Source organism: Aythya marila (assembly GCF_965140915.1).
Source record: "Aythya marila genome assembly, chromosome: 3".
Classification (NCBI taxonomy): domain Eukaryota; kingdom Metazoa; phylum Chordata; class Aves; order Anseriformes; family Anatidae; genus Aythya; species Aythya marila.
The window spans coordinates 58,294,445-58,300,444 of NC_139044.1; the positions used below are offsets into that span (position 1 = coordinate 58,294,445).

Here is a 6,000-nt window from a genome sequence, read left to right on the forward strand (position 1 = left end):
TTAATATTTAATCTAAAAAACATTCTTCTGTATAACTTTTAGGTAATCTGATCACATACAGATATTTCTATTTGCAGAGCCCTCCAGGCATCTAGTCTGTGAAGTAATTTATTTATATTACGTGTTCATTAATCACAGTCTGTATTGTCTTAGTCTTTGATTTCATTCTAATATAATACTAAGAAGTATTCAGCTGTGCATTGGCCAACCATGACTTCAGAAAGTATTGGGTGTTGTTCTCATAAAAGTTTGTGTTTAAAGACCCAAGTTTAATCATCAGGAAATATATCCATTGTCTTCTGAACTTCCTTTAATTAAAAAGATCAAGTAGCATAGTTTTTGACATTGAGACTCAATGGGTCTTGTAATTCTAAACCCAAAAGAGAAACAAAACCAAAAACACACGAAAAACCAACTGGCCAGTTTGCATCTGGAGTAAGGAGATCTTGTAATATGTAAAGGGGATTTGTAGCTGTTGACACTGAAGACCGCGGTCCAAGGTAGGCCCTATATTAGGGGCGCCCTCTTGTGTCCACTCTATCTATACGTAAAGCTGTGAATTAAATTAGAACCCGGCAGAGAAGATGGTCAATACCTTAATGTTAATCCCATTTGTACACATATTTCGTTTCAGGATGACTTTTTGCATTCACTATTTTTGTTTCCCATGGTAGCTGAAAGTTGAGTTCCTGTTTGTGACATGGGAAAGCTACCAATGAGACAGCATCTCCAAAAAAATAATGTCATTTCACTTAGAATATTTCTCCAAAATCACACATTATTGACATGCTGCAGCATTTCAGGCTTAAAACTGAAGAATGTTGTAAACTCTTTTGTAGAGGTAAATGCTGTCTTTTTCACAATTCCCCTTGCCTTTTATCTGAGTTGAACATGTTAGAGAGTTATTTTCTTTTTCATTTTGCACCTCTGCACTGCAGTCAGTGAAGCTGTCCTAAAGAGAATGAGATGTCTGTACTCTTTCAGGCAAGTTACTGGGCCATGCTAGTTAGCCTCTAATCTTTTCCATTCCAAAGCAAACCCAAAAGACCAGATATTCTTAGTGCTATGTAAACAGAGGCAGACAAAACAAGGAAAAATGGGTGGTTCAGAGACTTAATTTACCCCCCTACGTTGGATGCTAATGTGAGGGATGTATGAGAAGAAAGAAGTGTGATTGCAGTGAATTTGCACACAGTCCAATTTCTACACTTGAAGTTTATGCTAAACCTTCCTGTGAAGGTAATATTGACTAAAACTTGGAAAAGTCACCTGCATTATTTGTTTGTGTGCTCTGCTATGTACTTGGTCTTACGTGCTTGTCCAACACAGCATTTCAGTTGATCTCCATTCCACCATCTGCTCCTCAGAGTTTGCATGTAGGGTAGTACCTTTATGTCTTTGAAGAATGAAAGCATTGTTCGAGCATTTGCTGCTTCTTGTACTGTGTGTAACGTTAAATAGTGAGGTTACTTGATATCAGTCTGGACTGATGAGGTTAATGTGTTTTCCAAATCACGTCATATACAGGAAGATGGGCATATCTTCTCAGAAGTGGTGCTACAGTTTGTGTGGACTTGAAGATGACCATAATTCTTCTGCATGTTGGAGAAGTTGGGCCCCTTCTTGTTATACTGCTGGAGAGAAAGAGGAGCTAGTAGTTCCCTGTGGTGGAGAGAGATACAGGGCTGGCTTTTGAGTTACAGAAATGGCAAAGCTGGAAACGTTGTTGCTTTGCTTATGTTTCAAGTCATTCCTGTGAATGCAATGTGGTGGCATGTCCGGCTGTTTTCTTCTTTATTCCTCTTAATCGGCATTTTACTAGAACTTGCTTCATCCATTGCTTTCAGGCAGGATGTAGGGGAAAAAAAGCAAGTAATAAACAAGCTGTCAAATACATCTGTGACATATATCGGATTGTCCTTTCTCAGATGGCCTGACATCTCTTTAGTTTGATACAGAAGTTTCACTTGAAGTGATAGAGAATTCACTCACTACGTTGTGACTGGGGCTAATGCAGGGTCTCAAGCTGGATGCTACAGTCAGTCATTTTTGAACATAGCCTTATTATCTTAATGTATACTTGGTTTTATTCAACCTGTGCTGACAATGTCTCACACACACACATAGTTGCTTATCTTGAGGTTGACAGTACAGATCATTTTCCTGCTCAAAGACAGTTTGACAGTGTGTACTGTAGAGCTTGCCAATGACAGGCAAGAGCAAAATCTGTATCTTTCAGCAGCTTCTTAGTTATTAAAATTTATAGCTATGTTAGTTATAAGAGAAATAGCTTCCAGGTAGGCAGCTGTATTCCAGACAACTCTTTGTAGTTGGAAGAAAAGATAAAGAGAAAAAAAAAGCGAGATTAAGATGGATACACATTTCCTGGATAGCTGGAATGGTGTCTGTGCTCATTTGAGGAGGAAGAAAAAAAAAAAGAGAGAGAGAAAAAGAAGGAACAGAAAGAACGTAACAAACAATGTTATAAGATACACTCTCATGGTACACAAACATATTAAGGTGCGGCTGTAGCAAATAGCCAAGGGGTTTTCTGTTACCTTTGCAGCTTTTTTGACCACATCTGCATATTCTTGTTTATTGTCAAATTATTAATTTTTAAGCTGTTAACAGTTCACCTGCCTATGAGTTTGTGTGTGTGTGAGGTGTGTGTAGAGACAACATTGCTGTTACAAATTCAGCCTCTAAAATTGTCACATTACCACACTGTTAACTTCATTGTGGAACTATTTTTTATGGAAAGTTTAAGCATGGTGCTTAAAGGTTAAATGATGTTAGGGAATGAAAGGGATAGATTTGAATTTATTTTTATTTTCAAGCATGTATTTGAGGTGTTGTCAATCATAGAATCACAGAATATCCCGAGTTGGAAGGGACCCATAAAGATCATTGAGTTCAACACAGGTCTACCCCAAAATTCAGACCATATGACTAAGTGCACAGTCCAAATGCTTCTTAAAGTCTGACAGGCTTGGTGCTGTGACTACATCTCTGGGAAGCCTATATTGTCAACATCCAACATATTTTGCTCAGAACCAGTGCTGCAGTTGGGAGAGGCTTGCAAATGACAGCAAGGCTTGCCCTTTCTCTGCCAGTAAGTTGTCCTGGGAATCAGGAAGGGACCTGTTAGATACTTAGGTTTGTAGCTGTTCTTTGAAGGCAGTTACTCTTCATGTTTTAGGCTGTGCCTCATAAATATTAACTTTGAGGCACAGGAAAAATATCACTCCTCCCTGTTTGATGAATAAAATGAGAGACTATGGAAGATCATTTCTTTTTAACCTGAGACTAACTACCGTGTTTTTTTCAACACAGAATCCTAAATGTTGCAGGCTAGGCAGCCTGCCTTTCATGCTGCACCATCTGCAACCCATAGAATAAACAACCTCCAGAGGCTTGAATAGAACACAGCATTCCTGGTTTATAATGTTTTCCTGCTGGATGGCAAAAAGCATGAAAATGGCCAGTAAATCATATCTTATTCACAGCTAGGGAGCAATCCAAATAAAAGATAACAGTCTTACTAGTGCTATCTGTTAAGATAGCTGTTGCAAGACTATACTTAGGGATTTTAGTCTTGCTAAGTCTTAGTCTTCCTAAGAATCCATGCAAGATCAGGAATAATTAATATTGTTGTTTTTTTAAACAACAACAAAAAAATAAGAATATTGACTACAGTTGACTACAAGACCCCTCATGACTGTAATAGCAGATGGATAGAATATCTCTTAGAGCTTTAACAAACAACACATGACTCTGTTTAACATACTAGAGCAGAATGGAAGATAATTCATCATAAAGTTTTTGTATAAATGGTAGTAATTAGTATTGTCGTGACACTAGACATCAGTTGCAGCATTTTTAATTTCTATCTACTTTGGCAGCTTTAACTTTTGATAACAATTTTAATACATAATAAGTAAACATCTTGTTAAATTAGCTTACTATTTTTATCTTGAATTAAGTGGACAAGGATGGTGTTCACATCACATCTGCATAGTTAGCCACACTGGAGCAAAACATCTTTTTTGTTTGTTTGTTTTGTTTTTATTTTTTAATTTTAAATATACCAGGGAGGACATAATAAATTTTAAAAGTAAGATTACCTTGCTTGGAGAGTGTTGTGTCTTTAAATTGTGGATATTATGTTCAGCCTTAAGATCTGTAATTTCTTTTATCTTCTTCTGCAGAGACAAGAAGAAGATGGGAAAATACTGAAGTCTTCTTCATAACTCTTGACACTAAGAACTACTAAGAACTACTAATTCCAAAACACTAAGGTTTTGGAATTCACATAGCAAACTATTTTTTTCTGAACTCAACTGTTCTTAATATTTATCTAGGTTAATTTTCAGTAAGTTCAAATCCTCATTAATTAAGAAATCAGTGATGGACAGGTGATTGCTATAATAAGTGGTGTCAGATGTATTTAAAGATAACTCCAGATGTTCTATGAATGTTAGACATTGCAATACTTCACTAGGTTAAAATTTGATTGTGTAAATATTAGAAGTGGGATTTTATTCAATAAAACATATTATGCACACGTTGTCTCTTGGTTTTGTTATTGTTTTGGGAAAACCCAAAGAAGTTATTTGAATGCAATTGTATTTGCAACAAAATAAATCTTGGACAGCCAGACCCACTTGTGCATTTGGTCTGACTGAGACCTCCTTTAACCTGTGCCATTAGCTGCTTTTCAGTAGAGTTGGCTTCATGTAAAGCGGTCCCAAATACTTATTATCATTTCTGAAAGGGAAATGAAAACTACATTTTTTTTCTTGAGAAGGGAGAAGAGATTTTGTTGCTTTGTTGTTAAAGTTCCATTGCTCCACCTTAATGTAATATCTGTTTTTATTATTTTTCATCTCAATGTGGAATGTGTCTGCAGGTAAGTGATTTTTTAAAATGTGCTAACTTGTCCAGGAAAAGTAATGGTACACTACCAAATTCATGCTGGTGGCGGGAAGAGAGGCATTTTCTGTTGGTGAGGACACAGGACTACACAATTGTCAAAAAGACTCTACAATAAAATTAGACATGAATGTTGCAAAAAGAATTCCAGCCTTTCTGTTTGAGAGCTTCTGAAGTCAATGGAGGTTTGCTTAATTTTTAATAATGTCCTTCTCTTCCATATAACAAGTTAAGGACAGAGGAAAGATGCTTGCTATGGAAGTTGTCCTCCCTTGTCCTTCATTCCAGGACTGCTCAAAGGGCAGGAGAACTTCTAGCACAGTAGTTTCAAAGTTTGTTCCTGAATTCCTTTGGTATCAGCTTTACTCACTTTTCCACCACCTAAACTGAGAATTCAGCATTTCCTAGACTTTTTGGTTGCTTTTGCTGTGAGTTTAAATCAATCCAATAACATGTTGATTCTTATTTTACGGGGGAAGGAATGGAAGGGTGGGAAGAAGTATGCCAGTAGTCAAAAAAAAGACATTTCTACTCTTATTCAGGGGGATTTAGCAGGGAGAAAGAAGAGTACCTTCGTACTCAAAACTGTTCAGGACAATTCCCAAAATGATGGATGGAACGCTGCAGAGAGGAAACTCAGGAGGGTGACATCACTCTGATTGTCAGTAGATATTCCGTCTCCTTGGCTGTCCATCATCCATTCTGATGAATTTGAGGGTTGTTAATCAGGCAGATCCACTCAAAGATGTCAGAGGAAACTGGACCTTTGGGGCAACACTTTTGATTATGGGTGCCAATGTGTGTGTGCCCACATCTCTGAGTGGCTTCTCAGGGCTACTAGGCCACTCTCATCTCACTCTCCCAAACCTCAGGAGCAATCCTTGTAGTGTAGTTTGTTGTTGTAAGATGGTGCAATGCTTGCTCTCCAGCAGAATTCGATCCAAAGGTCCATCTTCAAAGGACATGTAGAGATGGAAAGTGCTAAATTACAATTTTTTCAGGTTCTCCTGCCATATTGTGTAAGATTCGGCATTGGTATTTCATGCGTTCCCTGCAGAATCCCACATT

General features: G+C 37.5%; 1 protein-coding gene across 1 annotated transcript in view; it reads left to right on the forward strand.

Moving 5' to 3' along the window:
- BCKDHB (branched chain keto acid dehydrogenase E1 subunit beta) overlaps nucleotides 1-4,570 on the forward strand; it is a 122,710-nt gene extending 118,140 nt beyond the window's left edge. Inside the window, exon 11 of the mRNA XM_082755643.1 lies at nucleotides 4,209-4,570. The gene's annotated coding sequence lies outside the window, so the exon portion shown is untranslated. The remainder of the gene's footprint in view (nucleotides 1-4,208) is intronic.
- Nucleotides 4,571-6,000: the final 1,430 nt, after the last annotated feature.